Here is a 12,368-nt window from a genome sequence, read left to right as displayed (position 1 = left end):
TTATTATTATTATTATTATTATTATTTTCTTTCCAAAAATTGCAAACAAAAAATTTATATTTTTTTTCCCCGAAGACAACCAAATCCTCAGTGGGCTGGACAGCAAAATCGTGCACCTGTATTTTCTATTACCCAGCAAGATTAATTTGACATTTTAATTCTAAATTACATTAAAAATCTCACAAAAAGGTACTTGGATTGCAATCTGGAAAATATTTTGATGCATATTGAAATAACACTTCTATGTATAAAAGGTATTCAATATACAGAGAATCCCTTTCCCGAGTCCATGTCTGTTTTCGACGGGTCTTATCGTAACAGATTTGTCCCATGACAACAAAAACAATTTTTATATTTCATACACTAATGAAAATATTCCATATTAATAGATTAGGCCTATAACCATTAGTTCTAATATACGAGATCTTGTAGCATTTACTAAGATAATGAGACGTGAATTGATAAAATTGTCTACCCTAAAAACTCTACATTTTCGTTTCTCTTCCTATTTCTAATAAAGCCAAAATATTGTTTTTGGCAAAGCCCTAATCATTAAATGAAAGATAATTCTTCAAGAGTAAGGATTCCATGGATTCGATTTCTTTGTCGAGTCACGCACACGAGGCTGTTGAGATTGTGGCAGACAACAACAATTTCTTATTGAAAATTTGTGCAGATTCCCAACACAGTTTTCTAAGTGGATTCCACTTCCCCCACTACAATTGCATCTTGTTCGTAATTCTTGGAATCTTGACTAAATAATAAATTAATAAGTGAAAACAAAATTTAGATATTTAATAGTACCAAAGAACAAAGAAATTTTAAAAAATAAAAAATATCCGTTGGAAGTCCGGTTTTTTATTAATTTATATAGAAGTACTAAAATGGAACAGCCCGTCCAATCTACCCAACCAACATCCATTATAATTAGACACGTTATGGGCCTTAATTAACCAATGTAAGAATAGCATAAATCTAAGTTTGACTTATGTTTATAAACATTCAAGTCAATTTTTATCCAAATTCATAAGTACTACTCAATTATTCGCTATCCATTTTTATCTATTTATAATTCAAATTATTTATAAAACTTAATAAACATGCTAAGACAAGTGTAATAAGTTAAAAACCTTCAAGGCTAAGTTTGAGAATTTTTTTTTTTTTTAAATCACTGCTTTTGACCGATTTTTGATGACACCGTTCATGAGGGGTTGGAAAAATAGGTGTTTACTAGTTTTTCGGGCACTGATTATGGATGGTTTAAAAACCATCCAAAATCAGTGGAGTGTAATTTTGATTGATTCTCTCAATCAGTCAAATCGATGGGTCAAGGGCTCCTTCTCCCTCCCCTTCTTCAAACTCCGATTCGTATTTTTCATAGAGAAATCTCTGATCAAAGATAGAACAAAATTCGTTTTGCACTGGGCAAGTATCAACCCCCATACATGGTTTTACGACTTTGCAGAGATCTGTGTTTTTGGTAAACAGTCGCTCGGGCACCAAACATTTCTATATCACTGCATTTGATATTTTTGTTCTGACAGTGTGATGGAGAATGGATGCTTGGCCTTTTCTCATATTCTTTTTCTAATTTTACACCTTTTATAAGATAACTATTTCCAACAAAAATATTTTCTTCAAAACTAAATCGTAAATAAAAAATATATTAATTAAAAAATCATTTATAAGCAAAATATTAACTAAAAACTTATGTATAAGAAAAAATTACACTATAATTTAAAAAATACTTAGAAGTAAAATATTTCTTATAAGATAAGAAAATTACATTGTAATTAAAAAATTACTCATAGATAAAAAATAAAAATAAAAAATCACTTCTATGTAAAAACTTATTTATAAATTAAAATGCTCCTAATAAGACAAAAATTCACTTATAAAATATAAAAAGTTACTTATATATAAAAATTAAGTTAAAATTATTTAAAAGTATAAAGTTAACTTATAATTGTAAAATTTATTTATAATTAAAAAAAATTAACTTAAAATTTTTAGTAAATATTTAATCTTATATAATTTTTTAAGTTATGCATTAACTTATATGTAAAATTACCTATAAGTAGAATATTATACGAGTAATAAAATTTCATTTTAAAATTTTTACTAAGGGACATATATGATATATGTAAATTTATTTAAAAAAAAAAAAACTTTCAGAACTATTGGATAATCAACTATCAAGCATATTTTGGAGAACTTTAAAAATTAATACTAAAAATCAATCAAAATTTTGTCCGAATAAATTGGAACTTCCTTTGTGCTTACTATGGGCGTTAGACTGACGATTAGAGCTGCCAATGTAATTGAGCCAGGCCCATCAAGAGAGTGACACATATATGACCCCGTTTGGTACCTTTTTTTTTTTAAATGTATTTTTCTCTTTCTTTTTTTTCAACTACACATTCTTCATTAAAATAATATTACACGTAAATTAAAAAAAAATTTTTTATTTTTCAACCACACATTTTCCATCAATTTACTATTAAAAAATACATTTTTACATAAAAATGTCTTCCAAACACCCTCATATAATTCTGACTTCTTTTATGTGAAAATTACGCCCTTGTTTGACAACTATTATAATGAAAAATTTGGGTAAAATATATTTTGTAATAGAAGTTTTTTAAAGAATGTGTGGTAAAAAAAATGAATTTTTTTATTTACGTGTAATATTATTTTATTAAAGAATGTGTGGTTGAAAAGAAGAGAGAAAAAATATTATTTAATGTGAACGAAACAAGGGCTACATTACAGCCTATTTTTAAATATTACGGTGCTAAAATCAGTGATTGTTTAAATAATCGTAAATCAAGTCATAATTCAACCATTAATAATAATAATATTATGAGATTTACCCACGTCATCCCACCCCTCCCTCCCTCCAAATGTGCAATCTCTTTTCTCTTTCTATCATTTAGTTTCTCCCACAAGTTTACATTTTTCTCTTTAGTTCTCTGACCAAGCTTTAGTCTTTCTCTCTACCCATTTTTTTTTTCTTTTTCATTATTCCATTTCTTTTTTTTTTTTGACATCCAGGTATCCACCTTACAGTGACTAAATCCTGGAGTATACACTTTGGCCCCTCAAGTTGCAGACAGGTTAAACTGCAGGTTGTGCCCCAAACTGATCAGTGCTCAAGAACCCCCCAACTGATCTGCCAAAGTATCAAACAAGTCGTTTCCCACCTTTGTACCTTGCCTTCCAATAGAGCTCCTGCCTTCCAGGATAAATCCTGCCTTCCAGGAGAATATCTGTCTTCCAAGAGCCTTCCAAGAATCGAACTCACGATCTCTGATCTGCTAGCCTTGAAGCACCTCATCTTTGCCAGTTGGGATGTGCCCTGGGGGCGTTATTCCATTTCTTTGCTTCTATCAGAAGTTGTTGTAGGTAATGGTGGGATTTCTTTATGCATTTTGCACAATTTGCTGACTTAATTTCTATCACTTTGCTCATTGCCCGCACTCACAAGTCCCAGTGATAGTAGTGATGGTGGTGTAGTTGGTTGATGGTTTTTTGTGGGTGGGTTTCTGATTCTTTTCATCGTGACGGTGTTCACGAAGACGATGGTGTTGGTGCAAGTGTCGATTGGTGGTGCTAGGTTTGGATTGGGTTGGGGTTGTATAAACAAGGTCTGTGATCAAGAATTGGGTTAATCTGTGATCAATAAATAACATGTGACTTGTGCTCAATGACTTGTGATATGTGAACTGATAACATATCACATGTCTTTGTTCACTTGTTACAGGTCACAGATCAATGTTCATAGGTTGCAAATCATATTCTATAGGTTATAGATGTTTGCAGGTCTCAAGTTATGGTTCATAGGTCTTATAACTCATAGATCTCATATCACATATATCCACAGATCACATGTTATAGTTCACAGGTCAATATTCATTGGTCACATGTTATAGTCCATATGTCACAAGTTATTATTCATAGGTCACACGTCACTATTCACAAATCACGAGTCTTATTGTATATATCATTGATGTTCACATGTCAAAGTTACTTAGTGACATGTCACCATTCATATGTAGCAGATCAACGCCTACAGGTTACATATCTAAGAAAATTGGCTACAGGCCATTAGAACAATATCACAGGCAATGTATTGCAAGAAAATTGGCTACATAACATTGATTTCTTCAAACTAATCACAAATTCAATTAATTAGATTTCAACGTTGAGAATTGAAGTTATTTGAACTGGTAAGTATTCTGTAAATTATACTAGATGCTGTTTTCTAATTTTTAATTTTAAAAAATAGATTTAAATTATAGCAATACTACTCAATTGTCGCTGAAGAAGATGATCAGTCGCTGGCGATGCTCAGTCGATGTTCTTCAATGGTCGTTATATTTCTTCCCTTTATTTATCTGAGTCAGCAAGTTTAATAACCTCTGAGTGACGATCAGTTCGTTACTAAAGAAGATGCTCAGTTGTCGACAATCTCTATACATTCTATCTTTCTCTTTTTTCTTTTTTTTTTTTAATTTTTTGACGAAGTTATTTAGATGTTAGCAATTGTGAGAGTGGATGTCGATGATTGTGGAAGGGATTGGAAACGAAGGTGAATGGCAGTGATTGTGGCCTAGACTGGAAAGAGATTGAAATTATTTTATATACAATTAATTATTTAATTAATACAATTTAATTATCTTTGAAAAGGTAAACTTGTTTTCTTAAAATTGAATTAGCCTAAGCTTAAGTCCTAGAATATGATATTTTTTCCCCTTCTTTCATTTGTTATTTTATATGTTACTAGGCTTCCGTTTGGCTCCCATTATAATCCATTTTCTCTCCATTCTTATTAATCACACATTTTCAAATAAAATAATATTACACGTAAATCCAAAATTGTCCTAAATAATTCCAAAATTGTTTATCTTTTTTTAACCACACATTCTTCAAAAAATACTATTCAAAAAATTATAATCTCGAATAATGGCGACCAAATGGGGCTAGATTTATAACTAGTTGGACACTTCAAATTGTGCATAAAATAAGTGGAAATAACACCCACCCTTGGTTTTAAACTATCTAATTCAAAATTAAGATTTAAAGGTTTTCTTTTTTGAAAGTCAAATTTTAGATATTAATAATAATATTATAAAAATTAAGTTATTCTACATATTCGCCCCACCATTATTAAAAAAAAGATTAAACCCTAACCTTAAGGGTCCCCCACCACCCCTGCCCTGGAGCATCGTGAGGGAGGTAAATCGCAGGTTATGCCTCCAAGAGTACAGGGTGGAAGGCTGCTTGTACACTTGCACTTACCCAAAAGTCAAATCCATATTTCAGGATTCGAACCCTTGACGCAGCAGCCTCAAGCAAAGCTGGATTTCTCCACCCTCCCCTTTTATCACTTGGAGATGTGCCCTGGGGGCCGCCCCACCATTATTTATCATACCCAAACCATAATTACTTCTCTCTCTTCTTTACTTCTCTATACCTATCTATTCTCTCTATCCCCAACTTCTCTTCACGACTCTATCGAAACCTGATTTGTGCACAGATCTCTCTCTCTCTCTCTCTCTCTCTCTCTCTCTCTCTTCTCTACCAAAGTCAAACCTTTGTGAGAAGAGGCATACAGTTGGGGTGGAGACGACATCGCTGACAGAGGCACCGCTCTAGACTATTTGCAACACTGAGCGAGGTATTGCAGCGACAATTCACTGGTGTTGCAGCGATGCGGAGATTACAATGTTGCTTTCATGGAGGATAATAGGGAAATAACAAATTAAAATATAGGTATTTCTTGGTGGTATATAATACTGGAGAAACCGATATAGATATTATGGTACTATGGATTTGTTGAGGTAATGGTAGAGGCAGTGACAGTTTGGAAATTTTTGGTGGGGGTAATGTTGTAGAGACAAAGATAGATGAGGTGATATTTGGTGGGGCATGATGGTGAGATGGTGGTGGTGATGGTTTTGGTTATGGATCGGGTGCAATGGTGGTGGTTGTGGTGGTGATGATCATCGTGTTGACTGTAATAATTTTGAATTTCAGTTTTTAGTGATGTTTGGGGGTTGTGGGGGGTGATGTTGATGGTTTGATGTGGTAGTGATTGTGGTCATCTTGGTAGTGGTGCAATGGTGTGGGTAGGTGGGTGGTGGAGATGGTAGTTCTGGAAGAGGTGGTTTTAGCGGTGATGCAGCAGGCGGCAATAGTGAGATAGTGGGTACAAATGATTTGGTTGATTGTGACCAATAAATTGGTTTAATGTATGGCCAATAAACAATATGTGAGAAATGAAATAGATAAATTGTGATCAATAAATAATGTATGACCTAAAAATTAGTTTATTTATGACCAATAATTTAATAATTTGTGACCTAAATATACTTTGTGGCCAATTAATTTGATGTTTTGTGATCATGAAATAAGTTGTGACTTATAAACTTTGTAATTTCTGATCAAGGAATAACGTATGACCTATTAATTTGATAAATTTGTTACCATGAAATACTTTGTGACCTATAAAATTTTTTAATGGGACCAAATTGTATAGAATTATGAGCTTATATAATTATGTTTAGTTCATAAAATATATATTTAATTAATTATTTCAAAAATAAAATTTAATTAATATTTGATTTGTGAAGTTTTAAACCTTTTATCTTAATTTTGAAATGAGTAATAATTAAACTCTTAATTATGAATTTTTCCTATAAAATAATTTATGGCCATGAAGTCGGTGAATTAGCCGAGGTTGCAATCCCCAAAGTTGGGTTTTCCAAATCTAGCTTATTTTTATATACCGATTTAATTGTAATTTATTTCTAAGAACTCATACGTTGTACTACTATCTTGAGATATTCTATGAATAACTCGAAAATAATAGAGAAATTACTTGTACTATTATGTAACAATTAATGTACAAATAACATTATTCATGTTCAAATGCATGAGTGAAAACGGATTGCAATAAACATTTAGTTAATGGTTCTCTTCGAACACTAGAGTGAACACTTTTAAAATTTGTTTGCAATAAACTAGAAATCCAAAATTCAATAACTTTAATGTAACACGACTCGTACAAATTTTAAGTGTGCAAATAATAAAAGAGAACAAATAAAAGATGAAAACACAATGCATCTAAGAATGGCGTGGCCACATGTATACAATCAATTATATAAATGGAATACAATTAATTGTCTCAAGATTTGGAATTACAAATATAATCGATCACATCAATAAATAAACTATAGTATAAAATAAATAAATGAAATTAAAAAACAAATAACAAATTTCCCATTTTAGTTTTCAAGCGGTCAACGGAGTGAAATCAAGCCTTGCACTACTCAATGAAGTATCCAAACTTTTCTTCCATTAATCAGAATAAGAACGTCATTTTTATTTTCATGTTTATGGGTTTAATTTTGAAGCTAAATGTTGATGCATTGGAAGATGATTTTGTGTTGAAGTGAAAATTATTTGTAGTTTGTCCAATATAGGAAAATGAACAAAACAATGAACACTTTATATATTCTACCTCTTTCGAATAGTGTAATTATGTATAGCATAGAGACTCTCCACATGTGTGCACAAGGAAGTACAAATCAGGATCAAATCAAAACTCTAATCCTTGAACTTGTGTGCGAGTGCAACCTGCGTACACGAATTTCGGACTGAACCAAACTAACTCTTTCAACTCTCAAAACCGAAATATAATTGTGGGTTAATAGTGATGTTAATTGTGTAACACCCATAGCTGCTTGTTGTAAAGTCACTTATTATGGAGTCTTATCACTCATGTTAGAGCAAATGTATTAGAGCCAATTTTTCCAATGCTAGATGTCCACGAATTCTCTCTCTTTGTTGTTTGCATAACATTCTCAGTATTCCATCTACAAATAATTTTGTTTTCTGTCGAAGCTTTGGTGGTCGTGATCATATATAATTCAGTTCATCGGATTAGCATTTGTAGTGCTGAGACTTTGCTGGTTTTCTATTGTATCCTGGAAAATAGACGTCCGAACTAAATCTCAAGTACCTACAGTGAAGGAGATAATCTATTTTAAGGACGTTGTTTAATACACAGGCCTCGATTTGCACAATTTTGTCCTTTTAACGATTATATATTTACGCAGTATTATTTTATGTTCGATTTCTTTCTAAAATAGTAACCATTGTTATATTATGCTATATTACTTATTATGTTTTTAATTTATATAATTCTGTATATTATCTTCAACAACAAACTTAAAACAAATTCGATAATAGAACAAATAAGTTCATTTGATTTTCATTTATAACTAATATTCATTTCATTTTTCAGAAATGGCAATCGAATCAACTAACATGGATGTAATCCAAACTGTGGCTACTTGGAGTAGAAATATAATACTGAGGATACTGGGGCTAAGAATTTATTATTGACAAATTCTTAGATTATAAGATGGTAGACTCCAAAACAATGATAAGTCAGTGCAATGGATTTTACATAAAATTCACTTTGAGGGGATGAATTTGAGTGAAACTTTTCAAGTGGTTGCAATCATTGAAAAGCTACCTATGGCTCGAAAGGATTTCAAAAATTACTTAAAGCACAGGTAAAAGGAAATGACCATTGAAGAACCGATATACTTCGAATTGAAGAAGACAACCAAAGTTCAGAAAAGGAGTTCAATCCTATTCTGTATTGTGGCTAACACCAATATTGTTGAGCATGATCAAAGTTCTAAGACCTACAAGAATAAGCCTGGGCTATCTAGTGGCAACAGGGCCAAGTTGGGATCAAAAGGTGGAATTTCTAAAAAGAGATTTCGAGGAAAATATCTCAATTGTGGCAAAGTTGGTCATAAATCTTCGAATTGCAGACTGCCAAAGAAGAAGAAAGAAGAAAATGTGGTTGACTACATGACACATGATGTATTGGAGATGAATCTCACAATCATCATTTTTTAAGTGAATATGGTGTGTTCAAATCCAAAAGAGTAGTGCATTGACACGGGTGCTATAAGGCATATGCACTTTGATAAAGAGTTGTTTATTGTATTCGAAGCAATTGAGAATAGAGAGAAGTTGTTTATGAAAAATTTTGTAACTTCTGAAATAAAAGGTCAAGGAAAGATGTTTCTAAAAATGACTTTGGGGAAAGAGCTTACTTTTAACAATGTATCGTATGTACCGAAAATACACAATAGCATAGTGGTCGGATCACTTTTGAATAAGCATGATTTTTGTATTGTGTTTAAGTCAAATAAATTTATTTTGTCTAAGAGTGGAATATTCGTCAGAAAGTGTTGTGTTTTCGATGATATAAAATGGTGTTGTTAAACTAAGAAATCGTACGTTAAAAAAAATTAATGAATGTAATGTTGATAAGTTCTATGTTACCTAAAAACATGCAGAGGGAATCTGTGTCATCGGCAAATTACGTTTTAAATAAGGTATCCCAAAAGAAAATAGAAAATATCTCTTAAGAGTTATGAAAAGGAAGAAAGTCTTACTACAAATACTTACAAGTAGGGCTTATTGAAGTAGCTGCTAAAGTAGTTGTTTCAACACCAAAGACGGTAAAGATAGGTTCGAAAATTGTAGATTGCATATCTATTGGCTATGCACATAATAGTAGCACTTATCAATTTCCTATGCACAAGTATAAAATCCTAGACATACATAAAAACACAATAATGGAATCAAAAAATGCTTCGATCTTGGAACATGTATTTTCTTATAGATCCAAAAAAAGAAGTATGCTTTTTCTAAAAGTACACATGAGACTATGATTGGAAATAGTCAGGACCAAGAACTACAAGATAAAGTTAAGGTCGAACCAAGACATTGCAAAAGAGAGAGGACAAAAAATATTATGGTCCTGATTTTCTGACCCATATGGTTGAAAGTGTACCTCAAAGTTTTAAGAAACTGTAAACTCTTCAAAAGGACATCAATAGAAAGAAGTCATTAAAAGTAAAATAGATTACATTTTGTAGATCTCTCTCCAGAGAGTAAACCATTAGACTACAAATGGAATTTCAAAAGCAAAATGAAAGGAGATGGAACTATCAAAAAGTATAAGATCAAATTAGTAATAAAAGGTCACAGACAATGAGAAGGCTTTGATTACTTTGATACATAATCTTCAGTGATGAGAATAACATCTATTAGGTTGATACTTGCGATTGTCACTCCGTAAAATCTTGAAGCATATCAAATTGATGTTAAAATAGCCTTTTTGAATGAGAATTTAAACGAAGAATTCTATATGAAACATTGTGAGGGGTTTTTATTATCAAGGTAGGAAAGAAGTCTATAAATCAATGAGATCATTGTACGACTTGAAATAAACACCCAAACGGTAGCATAAAAAGAGTGATAACATCATGATGGAATGTGGATTTAAGATTAACGAGTGCGACAAATGTGTTTGCGTAATAGTTATGTCATTTTACTTCTTTGCGTAGATGACATGCTTATTATTGATAGCAATGATAAGATGATTAAATCTACTAAAAATATGTTGAATTTAAGATTTAACATGAAAGACATGAATTTAGCTGATGTGAACTTGGAGTTAAAATTACAAGAACATCAGACGAATTCATTCTAAGTCAGTCACATTATGTGGATAAAATTCTGGAAAAATTCAATAAGGATGATTCTTATATGGTTAGAACACTGATATATACAAGTAAGCATCGATTTGAAAATAAAGGTGAAAATGTTTCTCAAGAAGAGTATTTGAGAATTATTGAAAATCTAATGTACTTGATTAATTGTACAAAACTAGAAATAGCCTATACAGTCAATAAATTAAGTAGACACATGAGTAATCTAAGAGCTGACCACTGAAAAGGAATAGTAAGAGTACTAAGGTACTTAAGATATACTTATAACTATGGATTGCACTATATCGACTATCTAGTAGCTATTGTAGGATATAATAATGATAATTGGATATCTGATATAAAATACTCAAAGTCCACTAGTGGATTTATGTTCATATTGGAAGGCCCTACTATATCTTGGAAATTCTCTAAACAAACCATTACTGCCAGATCTATCATGGAATCTGAGTTTATAGTTCTAGATAAATGTGATGAAAAGGTTGAGTGGTTATGAAACTTCTCAAAGGATATTCCGAAATGGTCAAAACATGTGCCAACAATTTGCATTCATTTTGATAGTTAATCAGCAATTGGAAGGATTAACAAAAACATGTATAATTGTATGTTTAGACATATACATTATAGATATAATACCGTAAGACAGCTACTCTCAATTAAAGTTATTTTTATTGACTATGTAATGTCAAATGATAACATTGTGGATTTGCTAATCAAATGGTTCAATAGAGAGTGAGTTGGAAAATTATAAAATAGAATGAAACTTAAGTCCTCGAATGAATGAGTTAATACAAAGGAAATATAATCTAGTTGACCAGAGATCCTAAGATCTAGGTTTAAACAAACAACCTAATAGTAAAGACTTTATTGAATTACTGTAGGGAATATTATCTCATGTCCATTCCTATAATTAAAAGGCCGTAAGGATGAAATATAAACAATAGACTTTTAATGATTCTTATGTGTCAAAAATCGAGTAAAGTAATGCGGGTTATTTGAAATAAGAAATCACCTATGTGAGAGAGAAGTGGGATCGCTTCTAAGGGAATTAGGTGTGGCTCAATTCTTATAAACTCTCACAAAACAAGCAAATGTTCATGGCCATTAACGAACGTCATAATAAGAACTGAATTGTATAGGAAGAAGCTTGTGTGTAGTATATTATCGTTTACATAAAATGGAGAAAAGTTTAATGATATCATGTCTACTAATCAGTTAGTAAAGTAAATATATTTCCATAAGGGAAGGTTCAAAAAGTAATACCTATTTATCCTATACAAGTTTCAACTGTTGAATTATATCACCAAGTCTTTGTATCCCATTTTTGTGTTTCTCAATTTTCATTCATATGGATGACTGTTGAGAAATATGGCTTAGTAAGCCACTTTTGGCATAATTTTGAGTGGGACACATTCAATCAATTTAAAAGATCAAAGTTGATTCGTGTTATTCTCCATTAGAACATCGAAATCCTATATTTATTTGTCAAAAATGATACTTGGGTAAATGAGAAATTGAAGCTCAAATTTAATGCATTGGAAGATGATTTTATGTTGAAGGGAAAACTATGTATAGTTCGTCCCACATGAAAAAATGAACAGAGCAATAAATACCTTATATATGATTACGCTTTGAAGTGGTGTAATCATGTGTAGCATAGATGCTCTCTCCATGTATGGGGGCAAAGGGTGCAAATCAAGGATTGAATCGGAACTTCGGATATTGAACTTGTGTGCAGACGCAACCTGGATACACAAATTTCGA

This window comes from Olea europaea, chromosome 17, assembly GCF_002742605.1.
Source record: "Olea europaea var. sylvestris chromosome 17, O_europaea_v1, whole genome shotgun sequence".
Taxonomy (NCBI): domain Eukaryota; kingdom Viridiplantae; phylum Streptophyta; class Magnoliopsida; order Lamiales; family Oleaceae; genus Olea; species Olea europaea.
The sequence above is the reverse complement of the archived record's forward strand: the minus strand, read 5'-3'. Positions refer to the sequence as shown.